Source organism: Moschus berezovskii, chromosome 8, assembly GCF_049115385.1.
Source record: "Moschus berezovskii isolate FMDL1 chromosome 8, NW_MosBer_1.0, whole genome shotgun sequence".
Classification (NCBI taxonomy): Eukaryota; Metazoa; Chordata; class Mammalia; order Artiodactyla; family Moschidae; genus Moschus; species Moschus berezovskii.
This window is the reverse complement of record NC_142467.1, coordinates 38,727,894-38,751,785: the sequence shown is the minus strand read 5'-3', so window position 1 is coordinate 38,751,785 and position 23,892 is coordinate 38,727,894. Positions and strand designations below refer to the sequence as shown.

Genomic DNA, 23,892 nt, shown 5'->3' with positions numbered 1-23,892 from the left:
ATCGCTACACATTCCAGTATTCTTGCCTCGTGAATTCCATGGACAGAGGAGCCTGGCAGGCTACTATCCATGGGATTGCAAAGAATTGGACATGACTGAGCAATTAACACTTTGTATCTACTTTTTATGAGGTAATGTGCTCAAGTCTTTCCCTACAGTATCCCATACAATTCTTACAAAATTCCATAGAGTAGGAACTGTGAGGCCATTTCAGAGTTGGAGAAACTGAGACTCAAAGAGGCTAAGGGATTTCTCCAATGTCATACAGCAAGGATATAGCTGTGGCAGAGACAGCTAGTACTCACCAAATATCCACATGCTACTCTGTGTTACGGAGCCTTCTGACATTTAGATGGGACCCTGGTAACCAGGACTGACCAAATGGAACCTGAGTGGCCATTGTCACTACCAGGTTGAAGCAGGTGAGACCTGGTGCATCGCCCCTGTTCTCACTCCCTGCCTCCATGGCCTTTGAGGATGGCTTGATTGCAGGTGCAATGCTGGGTTCGCAACCCACACAGGGCTGTGACATTAGAGAGAACAGAACTATTGCCCATTAAGCCACGGAGAGTTCAAGATGTATTTTTGTGCACTTCAAGTTAATTGTCCTGCCCAATGCAGAGTGAGTTGAAATTACTTCTGGTTTACTTCTCTCTGTTTTATCTTTTAACAAAAACAATATAGAACTGAAAGAGGAGATAGAAAAGACACCTACTTAAAAAATAATCCTCTCTGGTTTTAGCCTGGGTCTCTGGGAATATTCCCTTTCTGTTTCCTGCCTTGAATGCATGCCAGTGGGGTTCCTTCTAGTGCAGTGATGACCATGATCACATAAGGAAATAACTAGCTCTACTCTTTGAGTGTTCACTTGCCATTGGCCATTGAATTAGTAGGTGGCAGATAGGAATTCAAACCCTGGAAGTTCAGATTTCAAAGCCTACATTTAGACTCCACATCTCAGTGTCCTCTAAGTTTGACTGCTCATCTGCTTCTGAAGGACTGGAATCAGCTGACAACGCTTACTTTTTCACGCCCTCCCTCTCTCTCCCCTGCAGAGACCTCATCTCGGAGAGAACCCTGAGGCCAGCTGTGTTGGAGCATCCCTTCCTCTGTCCTCAGCAGGAAGGGAGCAGGGATCTGAAAGGCATGGAGGCTGCGAGCAGAGAATACCTCTGCTTACCTCCCAGCTCCCAGCATGAGGGGATTCTGGTTATCATCAAGCTAATGATTTTGCTAATTTGATTCCATTTATCCCCACTGCTCTGCTGGGAGGGGAGCAGGCAGTACAGTTTGATGCTTATTATTCTTTTATTCTTTTGGTGAACACTCCTTCTGCTCTCTCATCAAACCCAACTCTTCCTCGGGCTTATTGCTCTGCAAGTTCTAAGCCCAGTTCCCTTATTTCCCACCCACTACCCTTTCCTCTAGGAAAGCTGATTTTAATTTGACACAATATCATATTAATCGAGTATCTACTATATGCCTGATACTGTGCCAGGGTCTGGGAATTGAATAGTGGTCATGAAAGAAACATGGTTCTTGTTCACATCAAATGGCCTGTGGTCTCCTGGGCAGGGGGGGTTGGGGGTGGGGGAAGACACAGATAATCCATCACAATACAGTGTGATGAGGGCTCTGATGAGAGAAGCCGAAGGGGCTCTAAATACCTTAGCGGAGGCACTGCACCCAGACTACCAGGAAGGCTTCCTCAGCATTAGGAGTCAGTTGATATGGCCAAGAATTTAAAACATGAACAGAAGAAGTGTTAGGGTGAGAGGCACCAAATGCTGGCTATCCTTCCTGAACTCGACTCCCCAACAGGGCATGTAGTGCTGGGGGCTCCTCCACACGGTGTGGAGAGAGAGGGTTCTGCCACTCACACTGTACTTTCAAGTTTGGTTGGGACTTGTGCCCACGCTCTGGGAGAAGTAAGAAGTAAGGTACTACAGGTGCAGTATCAGTCTTTTCAGGTCCCTCAGCTCTGTAGCGACAAGTCCACATTATCATCACAGAGACAAAGCAGAACTGGTAGCCAAGTGTCCCCCCAAACCTTCTCTGCCTCCAACTCTCTAAAAAGGCCATTTCCTCCAAGGCATCTAATCCAGGTAGGGGCAGGGACTGTCATCGCACCATTTGCGTCCCGGGCCATGCTCGCCCTGCTTCCCCTGGCCAGAAAGACCACCACGTCACTTCATTTATCCTCATTCTGCCCTCAAGTCTCCCTTTCCATTTATTCTTTTCCATGAAGCCTTCTGGTTGCTGTGGTTTGCATCCCTCTCCCCTCTCTTTCTCCCAAGAACATATATTCTGGCATTTGGAAAATTTAAGTATAAAATCCTATGGGATTTCCCTAGTAGTCCAGTGTCAAAGACTGCACTCTCAACACAGGGGGCTCAAGTTCTATCCCTGATGAGGGAACTAGATCCCACATGCTGCAACTAAGACCAAGGGCATCCAAATACATAAATATATATATTTTTAATCCTAAATAACATTCTATCTGGAAATTTTCTTTATAAGTGTTCAACTCTTTGGGACAGAAACTATGTCTCATTGTATCTCCTAAAGACTTCATAAAGTTTTGTCCACTGACAGGCACTTAGTAGACACTTCCTAAATATTGACTGAATGGATGTACATGGTATAGTTCAAAGCATCCCGTAGATGCTTATTAAATAGTTTTGGGACCAATATTATTATGCATGAGCCAGTAGTCATGAATGGATATACGAGTTGGACCATAAAGAAGACTGAGTACTGAAGAACTGATGCTTTTGAATAGTGGTTCTGGAGAAGAATCTTGAGAGTCCTTTGGACCATACGGAGATCAAACCAATCAATCCTAAAGGAAATCAACCCTGAATATTCATTAGAAGGACTGATGCTGAAGCTCCAACACTTTCAGCACCTGATGTGAAGAGCTCACTCATTGGAAAAGACCCTGATGCTGGGAAAGACTGAGGGCAGGAGAAGGGAACAACAGAGGACCAGATGGTTGGATGGCATCACCGACTCAACGGACATGAGTTTGAGCAAACTCTGGGAGACAGTGAAGGATAGGGAAGCCTGGAAAGCTGCAGTTCATGGGGTCACAAAGAATTGGACATGACTGAGCAACTGAACAAGAACAGAAAAAGGTAGATTGATCTGGGACACTAAGAGCCTTTAACTCTAAGAGATTCTGTGGACAGAGAAGAGACACCGTGCCAGATACTTTGTTATGAACTTTTTTCTCTTTGCATACTTTTTGTATGCAAAATATTTTTTTGTATTCATTGTCCAGGTTCATTACAATAACCACTCTCTGGGGCTCCTCTATCCATGGAATTCTCCAGGCAAGAATACTGGAATGGGTTGCCAATCCCTTCTCCAGGGGATCTTCCCAACCCCAGGGGTCGAACCTGGGTCCCATGCATTTCAGGTGGATTCTTTACCATCTAAGACACTAGGGAAGCACTGAGTAATATTAACTTAATTAATAGATGAAGAAAAATAACACGGCACTGGAGAATGATTGAAATTCAAATGTGACATCAGAGCCTTGGTCTTATGACACAGCACACTGGATTCTCCGCTGGGTGTACCTAACATGGGCAGGTCTCTGATGATATTTATCTTACTTCCAGGTCAGTGTTCTATAAGAAGAAAGCAGAGGAACTTGGCAGAGGACTACAAATAGCATTAGCAGACTCATCTCGGGCTTCCTTGGTGGTTCAGCGGTAAAGAATCCAGCTGTCAATGCTGGAGGCCTGGGTTCAACACCTGACCTGAAAAGATCCCACACACTGAGGAACAATAGGCCCATGCACCACCAATCTTGAGTCTGAGCTTTAGAGCCTGGGAGCCACAATTACTGAGCCCACATGCCTACAGCCAGTGTTCCACAAGGGAAGCCACTGCAATGAAAAGCATGCACGTTGCCAACTTAGAGAGTAGCTCCCACTCTCTGCAATTAGATAAAAGCCCATACAGCACAGCCAAAATTAAATAAATAAATAAAAACTAAAAATAACCCAAAGACCTTATTAAAAAATAAGAACAGGATCTCTTTAGGTGTGTCAGTGTGTCATTCCTGGTGGAACGGCCAGAGAGACCACATAGACGAGTTGGTTTGCAGAGTCACCTGCCAGGTTCTTGTCTCCATCTTGACTAATTCAGTATTTGAAAAACTAAACGCTAACCTAATGGATTAGGAAATGGAAAACCACTCTAGTAATCTTGCCTGGAAAATTCCCTGGACAGAGGAGACTTTCAGGCTACGGTCCATGGGATCGCAAAGAGTCAGACAGGATTGAGTACACACACACACACACCCTAAAGGTTTGGAATCACTTCTATTTTTGTTTTTGCTTATAAAACTGCTAAGTGATAAGAATATATTAGTCTCTAATTAGGAGGAAAGTCATAAATTAGAAAAAATTGGGAAAAATCGCAGCAGTGCAGAAGAGTGTCAGGCTCCATCTTGAAGGCCTTAGCTGACCGACAAATGCCACTTTCTGCAAGCAGCTCGATAAAACAGAACAGCTGTAAGGAAGCGAGACCATCTCATTTCCAAAACCATCCAGTGTTTCAGTGGCACTGAACAAGTCATTGCGCTTTAGTTCCTGAGTTAGTTAGAAACAGGGGCAGGACAAATCAAAGTTCAAACTCATTCTCATAACCTGAGACAGTGGGTATGATCCAGCCTTGGCTCATTTCTCTGCTTTTTGTTTCCCCTCATGAGGACTTGCACCAAGGCCTTTGTGTTTACTCTTCTGTCTGCAATGTTTTCCCATCCTCTTCCTTTCAAGAGGAGACAGGTATCTTTTTTGACATTCAGGTTGCAACTCCGACAGGCTTTCCCTGACTCTTAGCTAAAATGATCCTCCTCAAACAGTACTGTTATATTACCTTGTCTTATTCATAGGATCTACCACTTTCTATAATCTCCCTTGCTTGTGTGTATATTCTCATTATCTTCCTAAGAGCAGGAAAGCTTCATAATAGCAGGGACTTTCAGGTTTTTTCTCCCACTGCTCTAACCTCTCGGGGCTTCCCAGGTGGCATTAGTGGTAAAGCACCCATATGCCAATGCAGGAGACATAAGAGACCTGGGTTCCATCCCTGGGTTGGGAAGAACTCCCGGAGAAGGGAATGGCAACCCACTTCAGCATTCTTGCCTGGAGAGTCCCTTGGACAGAGGAGTCTGGCAGGCTACAGTCTATAGGGTCGCAAAGAGTCAGACATGACTGAATCAACTTAGTATACACACATGCAACCTCTAGACTAAGAACAAATTTTGGTACATATGCTAAGTGCTAAGTCGCTTCAGTCATGTCCAACTCTTGGCAACCCCTCAGAGTGCAGCTTGCCAGGCTCCTCCATCCGTGGGATTCTCCAGGTAAGAATAATGGAATGGGTGGCCATTTCTTTCTCCAGGGGATCTTCCCAACCCAGGGATCAAACAATCTCTTTTGTCTTCTGCATTGGCAGATGGGTGCTTTACTACTAGCGCCACCTGGGAAGCCCACCCCATTGGTACATAGCGTATGGTCAGTAAATATCTAGTAACCAACTGAATAATAAGGGTTCTATAGTTTTCAAGTTTAGTCTCACTGGGACTTTACTATTCTTTTAATTAAGAATTATTGTATTTCCATACCAAGATGATTTGTGTTTGTGTGTGTGTGATAACTAATTTTATAATTTGGAGGATTTTAAGGGGAAAGGGAAAACCACCCCCATTGAATGTGTTTTATAATTTATAATTATATATTTATATTTACTTATATATGTTTATATTATATATAATTTTATATTTGTACTTTATAAGGCTGAATTGTCTTAAGAAACGTTGATGACAAAAAAGTGTGTAACTTAGAATTAAGGAAACACCATTATAAATATTTAAAAATGAGGAAGAAACTCTCCCCAAACCCTGAAGGAAGCTAGTGGTAGAAACTGATGTTTAAACTTCTGGTGTCTTTTGTATTTCAGGTTAAACACCCAGGACCAGCCATATCTGGTCATGATACCTTTTCAAGGCTCAGAGGACAAAGGAGATCCAACTCAAAACTAACTCTTGTGCTGTATCTTGAAAATTAAAAAAAAAAAAAATTGAGCTTCAGTTGATCCAGAAGGTGAGAATAAAGGATGAAATGAATCACAAGGGAAGAAAGCTTCCCTTCTGCAAATGTAGCCAGGGTGCCTACTACAGAGTTGGCTGGAAGTGGGAGGCTGGACTAGATGCCTCTCAAGGTCTCTTCTAATCTTTTTTTTTTTTTTTTAATTGAAGTACTGCTGCTGCTGCTACTGCTAAGTTGCTTCAGTCATGTCCGACTCTGTGCGACCCCACAGACGGCAGCCCACCAGGCTCCACTGTCCCTGGGATTCTCCAGGCAGAACACTGGAGTGGGTTGCCATTTCCTTCTCCAATGCATGAAAGTGAAAAGTGAAAGTGAAGTCACTCAGTTGTGTCAGACTAGTAGCGACCCCATGGACTGCAGCCCACCAGGCTCCTCTGTCCATGTGATTTTCTAGGCAAGAGTACTGGAGTGGCAGTTGATTTTAAAGGCTTCCCTGGTGGCTCAGTGGTAAAGAAGTGGTAAAGAGGCACAGGAAGACCCCCTGGAGAAGGAAATGGCAGTCCATTCCAGTATACTTGCCTGGGAAATCCCATGGACAGAGGAACCTGCCTGGCTACAGGGCATGGGTCACAGAAGAGTCAGACATGACTGAGCAACTAAACAGCAACACAGCTGGTTTACAATATCATGCTAGTTTCAGGTGTATAGCATAGTGAGATATATATATATATATATACCTTTTTCAGATTCTTTTCCCTTATAGTTGTTATGCTATACAGTTCAGTTCAGTCTCTCAGTCGTGTCCGACTCTTTGCAACCCCATGAACCACAGCACGCCAGGCCTCCCTGTCCATCACCAACTGCTGGAGTCTACCCAAACCCATGTCCATGGAGTTGGTGATGCCACCCAACTATCTATACAGTAAGTCCTTGTTAATTATCTATTTTATACATAGTAGTAGTGTGTATATGTTATTCCCAAACTCATCTATCTACACCCACTTTCCACTTTGGTAACCACAAGTTTGTTTTTTCTATGCCTCTTTCTGTTCTGCAACACATGATTTTGGGTGCCAAAGGAGTACACATGCTCAGATACATCAAAACTTAGTAGAATAATTCTGGTGGTGATAATCTCCCAATATATACAAATATCATGTTGTACACCTGAAACTAATATATTCTGTCAATTATATTTCAAGTTAATAATGAACCATACACACACACCCCCCAAAAAAATTCCTTTTAATAAGTCTTCAGGTAGATAAACAGGTAAGCGATCTCTTCCTTATCTTTCATGAAACTAGCACCAGAATGGGGATTAAGAGATACATGCTTCAAGTTCCAGATGGCTCAGCAGTAAAGAATCTGCCTGCAATGCGGGAGCCACAGGAGATGCGGGTTTGAACCCTGGGTCAGTAAGATCCCCTGGAGGAGGGCATGGCAACTCATTCCAGTATTCTTGCCTGGAGAATCCCATGGACAGAGGAGCCTGTTGGGCTACAGTAGAATTGCAAAGAGTAGGACATGACTGAAGTGACTTAGCCTATACATATGTTTCCAATCCTAGCTCCATGCGTTTTGCAACTTTGGCGGAACTCTGAACTACATTATAAAACTCGGTAGGACTTACTACTTTCTGGTGACCTCCTTCTTCTGAAATCCAAGGAGTCAAGATTGATGGAGGAAATGGATGCTAGGGGATTCCCTTCTGTCTCCTTTTATTTCCTCTCCACCTTCAGAACTTCGTCGGATTCATGGAGGCTGTGTTGGCACCAGAGGTTTTGGTCCTGCAGCCTCATAAAGCCAGCTTTAGCCAAGTGAAAGCTGCATGTATATACCGAGCGTTTGCATTCACAGTTTGGCCTCTTTGAGCTCATTTTCTCTGTCCATCCATTACCTGCTTCACCTCAATCCTCTTGGCCTAAATCTCCCATCCTAATTTGTTTATGCAGCTCATGTCTTTCATTTCCCCCATCTAAAGGCTTCTAAGACAAAAGTGCTGGCAAAAAAAAAAGGGGGGGGGAGGGGGAGGGAGAGATTGGAAAAATATAAAGAGCCTGCATGTTCTATCTCTTGTATGTATCATTTATGCTGCTGCACTTTTTACAGGGTTGGAAGCCTCACATTGATAGCAATGAGTTATTCAGGGCATACAGTGTTACTGGAGCTGAGTATCATGTAAATGGAATTATTTGCCGTGGAAATACCCAGCCCAATCTCTTAGTAAATTGCAATCCTTGAAACTAAGTCCCTCTGGAAAGTGCTTAAGTAAATGTATACCTTGTTTGAGAGATTTGCAGCAATTTGAAAGACATATTGGATTCTTTCAAATACCAAAATGAATGGCCTTTGTTCCATGTATCATAAAATTTAATTAGCTATCACCTATCAGAATCTGTTAATTACTTGATTGTTTGACAGGTTGAATCACCAAAATACTTCAAAAAATGCAAGCTATGTGCCACTTCAATATACATGTATGCACATAGGTCAGGAATGTTACACTGTATGTATTTATTTACGAAAAAAATTAAGCAAGCTTTTGTGTTTTGCTTGGTTAGACTAAAAAATTTTTGAAGATTTAAAAGCAACTTTGTTAGATTAGGTTTTCTTCTATGTTCAAAACTGTCCTGGACCCAAAGGCAAAGGGGTTATATGATACCTCCTTACTTTCAGGGACATCTTACAAATTAAACTGGGGACTTAAGACGTATAAACGTGAACGAGATGAAAAATGCAAGGCCATAAGCAGCCATGACTTTGTGTGCGTGTGTGCCAAGTCAGCTCAGTCGTGTCTGACTCTCTGAGTCCCTGTGGACTGTAGCCTGCCAGGCTCCTCTGTTCATGGGACTCTTCAGGCAAAAATACTGGAGTGGGTTGCCATTCCTTCCTCCAGGGGATCTTCTCAACCCAGGGATCAAACCTGAGTCTCCCGCATCTCCTACATTGGTGGGTGGGTTCTCTACCACTAGCACCACCTGGGAAGCCCTAGAGCCGTAGCTTTAATAGACTTATGGAGGGATCCAGCGTCCTCCAATATGTTAAGAATCACGAGTTCAGTAATGCTAAGCTATAAAATCGTAAAGTGCCAATATTCATGAATGCATTGTAATATTCAGTATTATTCTACACAGTTTATATATTTAGCTCATTTAGTCCTCATAGCAACTCTGATAGGTACTCCTTTATAGTCCTTTTAAAGATGAGTAAATCACAGCTGAGAGAAGTTAAGTAACTTTCCTAAGGACATACAGTAAGCAGCAGAAGCCAGATTCTGAAGCCAGGCAGTCTGGCTCCAGAGTCCGCACTCCACGCTGCTACACATCTGTTACTTCCCAACAGACACGTGGAACGTGGACTGTGCCTCCCGGTGTGAGAGCCTGAAGTTCAAAGGACTGAAAGAGCTCAGCGATCATCTGGTTCAGTGGCTTCCTGACTTGTTCATACTCGACTGGACCCTATTCTTGTTACCTCCATGCCACATGCAGTGTGTGCTGGTGCGTGAAACAGATGAGAGCTCCAGAGAAGAAAGAGCGGGAGTGCGTGCAGTGGGAACGAGTGTATGTGTGAGTGTGTGTGCCTGGGTGAGAGATGTGGGGTTAGTGAAGGGGAAGTGTGAGTGTCTCAAAGTCCTCCTCTTTTGCTCTCCACGGTCGCTCCAAGTTCTCTCTTCAGGATGCTATGGCTTGGCTGCAGAGACAGAATGTGAAGATCGCTTGGCTTGCCTGCCCTTCTGTCTTCCAGGGGGTAACATGGAGCCCAAGGAGCAGGCAGCCGGGTGTGCCCCCAAATTCTTGATCCCAGCACCCAAATTCTTCATCCCAGTGCACTGTTTTCTGTCTGCCGATCTCCTTGCTGTAACCAGGTTACTGCCCAACTCATGGCCAAAGGGCTATTACTAGTCCATGACAAACACACTCCATTATCCTTTCAAGCCTCTCCCTGGGTTGCCTGGATGTTTGCTTCTAACTTAAAAAGCTAGCTGGGAACAATCACCAAAACGCTTTCCAGGATAGGTTGCATGGAAGAAAAGCTTTGGAGTGGCTTGGTAATATCAGGAATGCCAATGACAGGAAAATGGTCAGCTCCAAGTGGTGGGGTAGGGGGTCACGTAAAAAGCTCCTTATATTCAAATCACATTACACTATCTGTGCACTTTGAACGAGGTAGTCGGTAGAAGGGGAAGAAAACACCTCTCCTCCACCAGTCCGCAGACTCTGGTGAGACTCACTCTTCCAGACAGAATGTGTCTGGGATGTCAGACCTACTTACAAGACAACTTTGCTGCCCTCCCTGCCACCTGCCTCCCCTTCTGGATTTGCCATCACACCCCTCAGTTGCCTCAGCAGTTGGCAGCTGGACCCGGCTCAGTGTTGCAAGGAACAAGCTTGCAGGAGAGCTGTGGCCTGATTTAAACAGGGAGGGGAGCACTGTGGGGCAGGCTGGGACCCAGCAGCCACAGTGCTTCCCAGCAAGTCCCTGCGATACTGAGTGACTGGGCGGAGTTTCTATGTGTAGGCAGTAGAGGCTCCAGGAACACCATGAGAAGGGAGGCCAGGCATCCCCTTCTGCTTACTCTCTCTTTTCACACTCAGGGTTCTAATAAGGGCTACAGATCATCAGCTATTCATTCCAGAGAGCATCTACAGGATGCTGGGCATGTTGCTAGATGCTGGGGGGAGATGAAGACAGACAGTCCTCATGAGGCCTCAGGTATAAAGGAGGAGGCAAACTTACATTAGATAATAGAGTCTATAATTATAATTGTTAGCAATCCTCATAAAGGAAACAAGGAGCTAGAACATAAAATTGTAGGTTTGATTGGGGCAGGAAGAAAACTTGCCTGTGGCAGTAATATATCTGAATTGAGGTCTGCAGGGCAGGTAAAATGACTAGGAAAAAAGGTAAGAAAAATATCCAAATGGAAGGAACACCAAGTACAAAAGTACTGAGGCTATCAGACACACTTCCTTATTCAGCATGAAATATCAGTGACACGTCACATACACATGTGTTTACATATACCATCCTATTTACTCATCATCACCTGCTGCACTACACACGTATACTTTCTCATTGATTTCTTTCTCAAGGTGTTAGGGAGGCAGACACAAATATGAAAGGGTTAAGTGAAATCAGAGATTATCTACGTGGCATGGGTGTGTGTTTCTGCATGCTGAGTTGTGTCTGACTCTTTGTGACCCCATGGACTGTAGCCACCAGGCTCCTTTGTCCATGGACTTTTCCAGACAAGAATACTGAAGTGAGTTGCCATGCCCTGCTCCAAGGGATCCTTCCAACCCAGGAATCGAATCCACATCTCTGGCATTGTGGGTGGATTCTTTACCCACTGTGCCAGCTGGGAAGTCCCTCTATGTGGCATAATGGGGGGGCCATGATAGTCTAGAGATTTGATAAGACAATGGAAGCTAATGGGAGGAAAATACTCTTGTCTAAGAGTACAATTTCCTACACAAAATGAGTGAGGAACACAATGATATCTTAAGCAGGGGGTGAAATTAACCAAAAGATGAAAGGTAGAACACAGCCACCCTATACATGCAACTTGGAGCATTGCAGCATTACTGAGAAACACATCGCAAAGCAGAAGCGGGAAGATTAGGCAGGAAGCTTTTGTATGACATCCTTACATGCATTTATTTTTTCAATGAATATTTATTGAGCAACTGCTACAAACTAGACCCTAGGGCTGACACTGCACAAAATCAGACTTAGTCTATAGCCTGGGAATCTGGACTCACACAGAGCAAGGACTCAATCAGATGAGAAAGACAACCCAATAAACAGATCGCTGAAAGTTGGGGAGATGACTGGGAGAAGAATCTAGAAGCCAGACTCTCTAGACCCTGTTAAGAGTATTGGTCTTTATTTGCAAAGTTCTTAAAGGGCTTTATTTTTGGACAAGATATATCTTTCCTTTCCCTAATCGCTAACTGAAATGTAGTATTTCTTTGAGTTTTAAACATAGTCAACAAACCACAGTAGTATTAGCGGTACCTGTGCCTTTGTACAAAAATCACAGATATTTTCATATTACACTGTGAAATTACATCTCAAAGGGTTTTAAACAGTAGTTCTAAACATGTTCAGATTTACATTTGGAGAAGATGATTCTAGGTACTGTTGGGGTGGATGCTGTCAGAGGGATCAGCTATTCTGATTTGGACCACTCCCACCCCCCCATCTCACACCTGTCTGGCAACAGAAAGGAAGCTTGGAAACCACTCTTGAGCATCACCTAGCCACGCGGAAATTCTAGCAGCTTCCACTAGCTCTTTGCACTTGCAGTCATCTCGGGTTACTAACCATGACGCCTTGCTGAGTGCCTCTAGGCCAACTGCAATGTCTTGGCAACAATTATATTAATATCGGAGCTAGGAATGAGCTGATGGAAAGCTGTTCATCCATGTAATGAGGTTTCAGTTGCATTTTAGAAAAGTGTCAGATAATTTGCTAAGAGACAGCAGAGTTTGTACTGTTTGTCAAGGGATGGGGGAGGCGGAACTTGAACTTTCTCACATTCAGCTGCAATGTGAGAAATATCATCTGTATGTGAGATGCTCGAGGCAGAAGAAACAGATGTGAGGGGAGGAGCGACAGTGAGAGGAGCCCAGGGCAAGCGGGGAGGGCAAGGGAAGTGGACAGAACCATCATTACCGCCTAAATAGGGTCAAGCACCTGTATCATCTTATTGGCAGCTCTATGAGGCAGGTGTTAAGCCCACTTGGCTAGGGCTCAGAGAATAAATTCAACTCCCTATTTTTCTAACTCTAAAGTCTGACTTTTAAAGACCTGACAGGAACTTCCCCGATGGTCCAGTGGCCAAGACTCTGTGTTCCTAAGGCAGGGGGCCCAGGTTCCAACCCTGGTCAGGGAACTAGAGCCCACATGCCCAACTAAGAGTTCACATGTGACACTGAAGATCTCAAATGCCACAACGGAGATGGAAGACCCCATGTGCCAAACGAAGACTTGATGCAGCCAAAGAAATGAATATTAAAACAACTATTGAAGTAAATAAATAAACTAAAAGATGTGACATTATGCTTCACCCATGGATTAAAGAAGGCTTGTCATTGTTATGTGTCTTGATGAAAAATTATATTCTATTTTATATGAGGAAGAAACATCTTGCCCCTTGAGTTCAGGAGAATCTAACATTATATGTTTCTGTGTGACGTTCACATGACCTAGAGAGTTATCACGTTCCAGTGCTCCGAAAGGTGGGACACATAATGATTTCTAACGGGCACATGGAACCCACAATGAATAAGACTGAACTATGTAGTAAGTCTATTGGGAAAAATGAAGGGGTTAATATAGAAACAGTTACATTCAATCTGAAGTTGGCAGTATTAACTGTCTCCATGGGGTGACCTGGGAGCCTTAATGAGCTCAAACCTCATCAGAGATTCTGACTTGGTTAGTTCTGTGCCTTACTTCTCACACTTTAATGTCCTGTGAGCCACTGGTGAAAAGTGAAAGTGCAAGTATTAGTCATTTAGACGTGTCTGACTCTTTGTGACCCTATGGACTGTAGCCAGCCAGGCTCCCCTGCCATGGAATTCCCCAGGCAAGAATACTGGAGTGGGTTGCCATTTCCTTCTCCAGGGGATCTTCCTGACCCAGGGATCAAACCTGGGTCTCCTGCATTGCAGGCAGATTCTTTACCATCTGAGCCACGAGGGAAGGCACTGGGGACCTTGTTAAATGGAGATTTGGATCCCTCGCATCTGGGTGGGCTTGAGATCCTCTATTTCTAACAAGTTACAAGCTCACAGGGGATAACGATGCTTGGTCAGGGTTTGAGCAGCTGGAGTCTGGGTGGAGGCAAGGTTGAGAATCGTTGCTTTAAGGAGATAGTTTCATTTTGGTACCTAGCTTTTTAAGTGTTTAAAAAAACTAGAATGAGTTATCCATGCACGTGGAACACAAATCAAATAGCAATGACCTTCCCTTTCTTTCTATTTCCCATTCCCTCTACAGAATCCAGTATTGATATTCTTCCAGAGGGATCGTCGCATATACAAGCCTAGATGCATTATATATACATATTCCTTTAAAAACAACTCAGAGATGGCAGCATTCAGGTCACACTGTTCAGCACTTTGCACTTTTCACTTAATGCATGTTGAATACTGTTTCTTAACTGTAACATAAAGAGCTGCTGAATTTTTTAACAGGTAAATATATATATAATAAAATTTACCATCCACTGCATTGACATTGTTGTGTAACCATCATCACCACCCATTTCCAGAGTATCTCAAACTGAAACTCCACACCCATGAAACAGTGCCAGGTAATATTTAACTCTCTTTTGAAACAAAGCAAGAACTGGTCTCAGGGCCAGAGCTTATAGAAGACAGTGATGTTTGACTAGAATTTACTCATGGTGCTCCTTGTTCAGTGTGTTTAACTATTGTTACCTTCGGTGATAAATAGTACTGATTTTTCCTGGTGGCTCAGTGGTGTAGAATCTGCCTGCCAAACAGGAGACCTGAGTTCCATCTGTGGTTGGGAAGAAGATCCCCTGGAGAAGGAAATGGCAACTTGCTACAGTATTCTTGCCCGGGAAATCCCACTGACAGAGGAGTCTGGTGGGCTATAATTCATGGGATCACAAAGACTCAGACATGACTTAGCAACTACACAACAAAAACAACCTTCTGCGATAAACAATATTGATTTTTCACTTAAAGTAGTTCCGTTCTAAATAAACCAAAGTTACATTGAAATAATGAGGTCTACCAAGCTTTAGCCAAGGCTGCTCCTGGTTGTGCCCCAGATCAGAAAGTTGCAGTTCAAGAAGAACTGAAGCACAAGACACTCCTGCCCTCTTTCTGAGCTGCCACCTATGACCTTTCTCTCCACACACTAACTGGGAAATTGGTCTTCCCTTAGGACCTCACGTACCCAAAGGCAATTTTTTATAGGCAATTTTCTCTAAGTCAAACAACATAGCAGACCCTCCTTCTGCAAGAAAGAGGAAAACTATACTTTTTCAGTTCAGTTCAGTTTGGTCACTTAGTTACTCTTTGCAACCCCATGGACTGCAGCATGCCAGGCCTCCCTGCCCATCACCACCTCCCGGAGTCCGCCCAAACCCATGTCCATTGAGTTGGTGATGCCATCCAACCATCTCATCCTCTGTCATCCCCTTTTCCTCCTGCCCTCAATCTTTCCCAGCATCAGGGTCATTTCAAATGAGTCAGCTCTTCGCATCAGGTGGCCAAAATATTGGAGTTTCAGCTTCAACATCAGTCTTTCCAATGAACACCCAGGACTGATCTCCTTCAGGATGGACTGGTTGGATCTCCTTGCAGTCCAAGAGACTCTCAAGAGTCTTCTCCAACACCACAGTTCAAAAGCATCAGTTCTTTGGTGCTGAGCAGCTTTCACTTTCACTTTTCAGGGAGGTGTTTAGCACTGAGCCTGGTACATTGTCAGCACTCAGTACCTGGAAAGCTTATCATCCTGGACTCTTCCTGAAGAGGAATTAACGGAGATGTGGGGAAGACTGGGGACACTCACATGGTCACCGCTCAGCCAGGCTTCCACCTGTGATAGAAAGGGGTGGAGTGTGTGCAAAGGGCCTCCCAGTTTAACCGTGAGGGATAAATGGCATTATTAGGTGGGATGGAAATGACGAGCTCCACCCCCAAATAGAGTCCAGACTAACTCAAAAAGTAGCTGAGCAAAGAAACATTCCGAGAAGCTGAGAGACGAAAATGTGTTCCCAAATGTAGTCATTCCATTGACCCAACACTTAACTCTCTCTCTTCTTTGTTTCTTCTTAAGCAAAGGAACTGGCAATCCACTCCCAAATTTTTGCCTAAAAAACTCCATGGGCAGAAGAGCCCAGCAGGCTACAGTACAAAGTGTTGCAAAGAGTAGGATATGACTGAGTGACTAAGCACCCATACAAGCAAAACAAACAAGTGTCTGAAATAAACATGTTCTTTTTTCCCTGAAGCTAACACAGTGATTCAGGGAATAAACACTTGGGCCCCTCTTATGTGCCTGGAACTGCACTGGGTCCTGGGGAACAGCGACACACAGGATGGAAACCCCTGCACACAGGATGGAGACCCCTGCACACAGGATGGAGAACCCTACATCCTGCTGGGTTCACTCCCAGCCCCGACTCCAGGGCCCATTCAATTTGCCCACACACAAGCCCTGCTTCTCTCTGAGTGTCTTGCAAACACAGTGGGATCTGAGGGGTCCTTCTGCCATGCAGAGAAAGGAAAAATGGCTGGCTTCTCAGAGGTAACTACAAGTAGTTGTTTAGAAGCTCTCTCAGTTGTTAAGAAACTGAAAAGATTTATGCTTATCGATGAGATATCTTTCTGTGGTGGGGAGAGCAGACAGAGCAGCAGGGGTAATGAGTGATGGCCAGGCTTGGGCTGGAGCTTCATGGGTCACTGATCAGGAGGTTGGCAGATGAGGAGCAGTGTTATGAGACAGGGCCTGGAAAAGGTCCTTAGCATGAGCTACAAAGGCAGACTGCACTCAAGAGAAAGACTTAGGCACACTCTCATGGCAGAAATGGAAGAATTTAACATCGCACCATCAACCAGTGGCATTATCCTGGTCTGGGGGATGAAAGTGAAAGTGTTAATCACTCAGTCATGTCTGACTCTTTGCAACCCTATGGACTGTAGCCTGCCAGGCTCCTCTGTCCACGGGATTTCCCTGGCAAGGATACTGGAGTGAGTAGCCAAGTTTGGGGGACAGATTCTGACATTAATGGAAACATTTACACTACCATATGTAAAATAGATAGCCACTAGGAATTTGCTGTGTTACTGGGGAAACTCAAGCCAGGGGTCTATGACAACCTAGAGAGGTGGGGTGGGAGAGAGGTTCAAGAGGGATGGGACATATGTGTACCTCTGGCTGATTCATGTTGATGTATGGCAGAAACCAAATCAACATTGTAAAGCAATTATCCTCCAAACAAAAATAAATAAATCTAAAAAAGAGAACTGGTTCAATCCCCTGTCACCACTTTGTTAATAGGCACTTAACCTTACAAACCTGAGTTTCCTAATCTGTAAAGTGATGTTCACACTATTTAACTCATTAGGTTGATGGAGTGAATTAAGGGAAACGGTGCACATAAAGGGGTCAGTGTAACCCCTGGGATACTGTAGAAATCTTATTACTAGATGTAGGCAGAGCTGAGCAAAATGAAAGCAGCGTTATGCTACTGCAGAAAATAACTAATTTGTGCAAGATCACATGGATAGTAAAAGGTCATGATGTCTAGCATTTAACTAGATTTCCCAACTCCTTCCTGCATTTACTCCTTTGAACAACCCAGCTGTGCAAGCACCACTTTCGAGGGATGACACTTTCTTGACAGGCAGCCACTGTGCAGCCCACTGTTTTGTCTGCTTTTGTAAATAACACCATTCACAGGCTGGTCCTCAGGCTACGATGCCAATTACTGAGTTACCTTGCAGCACTGAAAATATGCTTTATAATTGATCCAATTCAGCTTGCTCTTAAACCAGGCTGAAAAGTGAACAAAGAAGGACTGAAAAGTTAGAATAGCTCAGAAGGTTTACTGTTCAAAAGGACAGGTACTGAGGTGGACTGGCAGAGACAGAAACTCCATTCTCATTCTTTTCTACTGTGATATTCCAGTGACTACAGAGTTATGAACCCCAGGTGGCACAGTGGAAAAGAAACTGCCTGCCAATGCAGGATATGCAAGAGATATGGGTTTGATCCCTGGGTTGGGAAGATCCTTTGGAGTAGGAAATGGTACCCTGCTCCAATATTCTTGCCTGGAAGATTTTGTGGACAGAAGAGCCCAGTGGGCTACAGTCCATGGGACTGCAGAGAGTCAGACGTGACTGATGGCGTACACACACACACAGTTATGGGGAGAAAGCCAACCTGAGTAGTTAAGGTGCTCAACTGTGTCTGGAGAAGATGCAGCAAAAAGAGAGCAGGCTCATGGCCCGGGGAAACCAGGTGAGGCTGGTTTGTCTACATACCCCATGGGGTTGGCCCAGCAGGACTGGTTTTTCCATAGCTAATGGGCAATGTGTTATCACAGCATCTCAGAGAGGGTGATTCAGGCAGGAGGAGTCTGGGATTGACGAGTACAGAGGTGAAGAACATGTGTTCAGTCACACAGGTTTGGGGGCTCATCTTGGTGGCACCATTCAGTTGGGTGCCCTTGACTAAGGCATTCCCTTGATGTCATCTTCTGCTTCCCTAAAATAAGATAATATTGGAACCTGCTTGAGAGTATTGTTAAGATTCCGTAAACTCTCACATAGCAAGTACTCAATGAAAGGAAGCTGTTAATTATTAATGACAGTCATGATTTGGGAGGCAGCTGGGAGCCAGGCATACTCAGTGCTGGCAGTGGAAGGAGGACTTCCCAGAATCTCACGCTCTCGCACTGTATACTGGGACCCTGTAGAAGCAAGTCCTCACCCAGGGAGAACAAACCCATACATAACTCCAATATCCAACTGGGTACCATGGTCAAAAGGGCACAAGGGCTGGCAACTGTCTTTGACCAGCCCAGGACAGAACCCTGGACTGTTTCTCCTGGTCACTTATGCCAACACAAATGCTAACTCAAGAGACTGTGTAGCGACAGATTTCAGCCAGCCAGCACAGAACAATGTTATCACAGAGTTAGAAGAAGGCCCCTCACTGGCCAGGTCAGCACTCTGTCCTAGGGAAGAGGAATGTCACTGATTGCTTTTAATGAGCAAACTTATCACCTCAAGGCCAGTGTGGCTGCCTGCCCAGAGAACAAATCTAGAATAGAGGAGAGAATTCTGGTTGGTTTGTTGATGGCCTAGAGGCAGAGCTTAAGACATCTGCAACAAGACACTTCACTCACCATCCTAAAGATGACATAAGTAGCTACATGTTTGGAGAGAATGTTGGTTGTGTTTTGGAGTATGAATTCCTGTCACACTGAGCTCCCAGATATTGTGTGTTTCTTTTAGGGTTTACTGAGGAAATAGTACGTAGAAAAGGGGAGGCCGGGGATGAACACAGTTGGGGGTTCAAATCCCGATTTCAGCTGTGTGGCCCGACTCTTCATCAGTTTCTACATGCGCGGGATGGGAGTGAGAGGATGCCACTCACAGAAGGGCTGAGGGGAGAGCAGCTGCGGCAGCAGCTTTGAGAAGACATTTCATACCAAGCACCATCTCAGCCCGCTACATGCATTCACTTAGACAATGCCCACAACATCTGGGGGAAACGTGCAGTAATATCTCTGCTTATAGATGGAGAATGTGCTAGCAACGGACTGAGCCAGGCTCCTGAAACCACAAGCCCACACCTTCCCCACTGAGGAATGCACACGCTTTAACAGGAGGGAAATGCTTCCATCAGGGTGGAGTATGAAGTAGTAGTTAATGCAAATTGACTATTCTGATTTTATCATTAACTCAGCATAGTCCATTGTATCTACAAATTCTCCTCAAGAAGGAATATCCATAGAACATTTTTCTAAATTTTGGTAAACAAGATGTATGAGAAATGGTGAAACAAACCCGCATTATTTCATTAAACCTTCAGCGGCATCACCTCTTTGGATGATATCCTATGAGGACAGCAGGCCTGCGGAGGTTGCACTGTGGATAAAGATCCCCAAGCAGCGTGGCTGAGTAGACAGCAAGTTACCTGACACGTAAGTGCCCTTAAGTCAACCAGCATGCGTTCAAATCTGGGTTCCATCACTCCCTTGTGCCCTCTGAGTCTCACATTTCCCATTTTCAAAAGCAGGAATAGTCAGCATTACCATGAAGTGAGAACATCTAAAGAATCCTTTAAACATCCCCGAGTTGGTGATGGACAGGGAGGCTTGGCGTGCTGTGATTCATGGGGTCACGGAGAGTCGGACACAACTGAGCGACTGAACTGAACTGAAGCTCTCAGTAAAAGTCCACTGCAGTATTGCTATCTTCCTCCTGCCCCCATGGTCCAAGAAGTCAGCAGAGAGTTCAAGTCCCAATCTCTGGATACCTAATGTCATTCTCCTTCTATTACACAACTTTGCATATGGACAGCTTTCTCCTCAGAAGATCCTCAGGACTCTGGCTTCACTCCTCATTCAAGCATCTATTTTCTTTCGAACAAGTCATATTTTAAAGTTTGGAAATGAAGAATTACACAAGTGAGTAGAACAAGATAAGGAGTGCATTAAAAAATAGAACCACAGAACAACCTGAGGATCAGAAATAAAATCAGCAGTCCCTTAAATCAAGTGGGGCCAGGGCTGATGCCAGAAAGTCTTACCACACATTACAATGAAGAACACAGAAGAGCAAGATGGGACCCATAAAACCACCAGGGTGTGAAATACTGCCAAGGGCTGCATGCCTGCCAAGGAGGAAGTGTCACCAGCCTGGAGTCTAACGCAACTCACTGCAAAGCAAATTGTCTGGGTGTTAATTAAAGTGTGTAAGTCGATTCTTGAGGTAGCTGCCTGGGAGAAGGAATCCTGTAGAAAAATCTCTTCCTCTCATGGATTTCTTTCGGAACTGTGGGTTTTATGCAAGCAAAAATCTCCGAAACAAACACACCTCCCTGTGTATTCTCTGCTCCTCCTTGCTGGCAGGCCCAGGTACTTGTAAAGCAAGAGATTTATGGCACTGGTTTCTACATCACTGTCCTCCAGAATCCACTACAACCTCACGGGCAGCTATTCCCATGCCACTTTATAGAGGAAAAGCATGAGATGTGGAGGCACTAAGGGACATGCTCACAGTGGCAGAGAGCGATAGAGCCCATAGAAACGTTTGAGACCCCATGTTCCTGGGGAAGGACCTCTTCCAATCCAGCAAATGAATGACACTCCAAAATAGCAAAAGGCATGTGAGCAAAGGCTGGTGCTCATTTGAATGAAAGGCTTGATGAAGCAGGGTGGGAAGCATACACTCTCAGCTTTCTGAAATGTCCCTACAAGAACCTCAGGCAGAGCCAAGGTCAATACCCTATGTCGAGAAGACGGCTGGGTTGAGTCATAGGCAGTGAGTGCTGCTTATCAAGACTGGCCAGCAGAGCCGGCCTTATCATACCTTGCTGTTTCTCAGGGAATGAAATTCACTTGATGCCATCTATCCTTTTTCCTTTCTTTATTCCAAGAATGCCCCTTGCACCCTTGAAATCTCAGATGCTATACTTCACCTTCTAGATCAAGAGGTTTGCATCCATATGGGAGATTGAGTCGAGGTGTTGGATAGGAAGGAGGCAGTGATATCTCCTGGATCATTTATGTTTATTCACTCAACAAACATTAACTCAGGCCCTGTTATGGGAGACCTAAGCCCTGGGGACCCAGTAGTGTCCAGCAGGCAGAAGACATGCAAGGTCCCTACTCTCATGGAGTTCCGTTGAGGAGACAGACGACAAACAAGAGAACCAAACTGCAGATTGACATCAGTGTAATGACTGTCATCAGCACGATAAGGGAGAGCACTCGGGGATGGCAGTGGCCAGTCTACTTGCCATCCTGGTATCTAGGAAGCCCTCTTAAACAGGCCAATCTGAGCTGCAGCCTTACTGAAGGGAGAGATGCAATTACAGGAAGAGCCCAAGGGGATGTGTTCCAAGGAGAGGGAAAAAACGCAGGTCCTAAGGAGGGAAAGTACAGAGGCAGCCAGTGTTGCTGGCTTACCTCGAATTGAGGGGCCATGTAATAGGCGAAGTTTGGAAATAGGGAATGGTTGGCAACATGAGAGATGTGGTAAATTGTTTGGGGGCAGGGGTGTTAGGTCTAATTCTAAGTGGCCACAAGGCACTGGCTCTCAAATGCTTTCCTGTCCTCTGGTGTTTTAAGGACCAGCTCCACTGCCTCTGAATCCCTAATGGCACTGACCTTCAAGATTACATATTGCTGATTGTAGTCTCTTAACAGTCTCCAGATCCACAAGATGGGGCTATTGAGGCCTGAGAGGGAGAGACTCGGGTCTAAATTAATTCCTGAACATGGCAACAAGAGATGGAGGCTATCAGATGGAGAAAGTCTCTTTGCAAAGCCTCTGCACAGTGGGTTGCGCCTCCCCTTTGTTCACTTTGACTCTAAAAGACCTTCGGCTAAATATGACCTCATGGATAGAAGTCAAGAGCATGGACTCATTTCAGCAAACCCTGGTTTGGCTCAGGTAACCTTCGTGACCCTCAGCCTCCTCACCACCAATTGTAGATAATAACCAACGCCTGCTGCACGGACTGCACCAAGATGAAAAGTCTTCATCATCACGCTTTGTAAATCATAAGCTCTCAGTCAGCTCTTACCCTTACTATTTTTAATTCGGCACCATCAATAACTCAATTCTCTCGCTCTTCCTCACACAATGTACTTCTTTCAAAACGCTGCACAATGGTTTGGTAAGCTTTCGAAAAAAGGTCCTGAAATATTACAGGTAATGACCAATGCCAGTATATTATGGACTCTCTGTACAGGTAATTCATTCCAAGCTCTAGACAGCAAAGGCAGAGGTTGTCTGCTCATCAGTGCATGAAAAAAGCCGAGGCTACATCGAGCAACCATTATCACCATCTGCAGTTGCCCTCATGACCCAGTCAGCGGCATGCACCGGACCTTCCAGTGTGAGCAAAGAGCTCCCCCCAAAAGCAATGCGGTTCCACGGGACCCCCAGCTGCAGGTGGTTGGTGGGAGGCATGGCTGCAACACACAGAAGACAAAGGCTGAAGCCTCTGGAGCAGCCTCAGAGGGTCCCTTGGAAGCAGCATCTAGCTCTGGGCCAGGAAGCGGGAGGGAGCGCTAAGACAAGTCCCCTACCCCCGCACTCTTTGCATCAGTAGGGTCCTTACCTCCTCTCTCCTCGGTACAGGTTCCACAGCTATGACAGGGGAGCTGGCATGACTTGGGCCCTTCTTGGGTTCCTCTTCTGGGGAGGGAGACTAGGCTGAGACACCTCCAATTATCCCCTCAAATGGGTGTCACAGCCACTGAGACAGCTTCCTTCTCCTCGCTGGCTGGGCAGGCAGCCTCAACTCCTTCTGAAGCCTGGCCTTCAGGGGTGCACACCTGAACACAACTCCTCCACCCCGTTTCCTCCTCTCCCGCTGCTGCGGAGACCTGCTCAGCCCCGCCCTCCCCAGGCCTCGCTGCTCCTCTTCCAAGCCCTGCATCTCCACCCTGCTCTCCAAGGAGCCCTGGCAGGGCTGGTCTAACCGGCTAGGAGCCCAGAGCAAACCCTGGAGAGGCTACTAGCTGAGGGCTCGTTGGCCTGGTCCCTACCAGCCCAACTCCCACCCCTCAAATTTATTTTGAGAGAAAACCCCTGGCTTAGTTAGAGCTAGCACTTAGGACTTTGGTCTAGCTGAGGGAAAATGGGAAGTATCCATTTTCTGGTGATTAATTTTTAAACTGTAGGAATCTGAGGTCAAATGCCAAGAGATGGGGCTTTTGTCCTGGCCAAAGAGCTACTTCTCTCTGTCTGAGATTTGGCTAGATCACATCCCTACTTCCAGGGCCCAACTTTTCCCAAATCAGGGGCAGCACCTATTTTTATTCTCAGTAGAAAAGTGAGGGAGGGGACCTGAGAGCCAGGCTGAAATCTGCCCATCAGGCCAAAATGAGATTTTATTTCTTCCTCTGTGAAGCACTGGGGAGATCAGCAAGGAAAGGTTAACAATGTACCCCATGTCTGTTATTAAAAAGCACTTCGTCATTCTAGTTAATTGCTATTCCACTGAATCTACAGGTGGTTTTAACATAAGGAACTAAATGATCCTTGAAAAAAAGGCATTATTATTCAAGTCCTAAATCTAAGCATTTGGGATT

General features: G+C 45.1%; 1 protein-coding gene across 1 annotated transcript in view; it reads right to left on the bottom strand.

The window, feature by feature from the left end:
- The window catches only part of ATP10B (ATPase phospholipid transporting 10B (putative)), a 375,135-nt gene extending 352,043 nt beyond the window's left edge, over positions 1 to 23,092 (bottom strand). The window contains exon 1 of the mRNA XM_055429292.2: positions 22,917 to 23,092. The gene's annotated coding sequence lies outside the window, so the exon portion shown is untranslated. The remainder of the gene's footprint in view (positions 1 to 22,916) is intronic.
- Between the last annotated feature and the right edge of the window lie 800 nt (positions 23,093 to 23,892).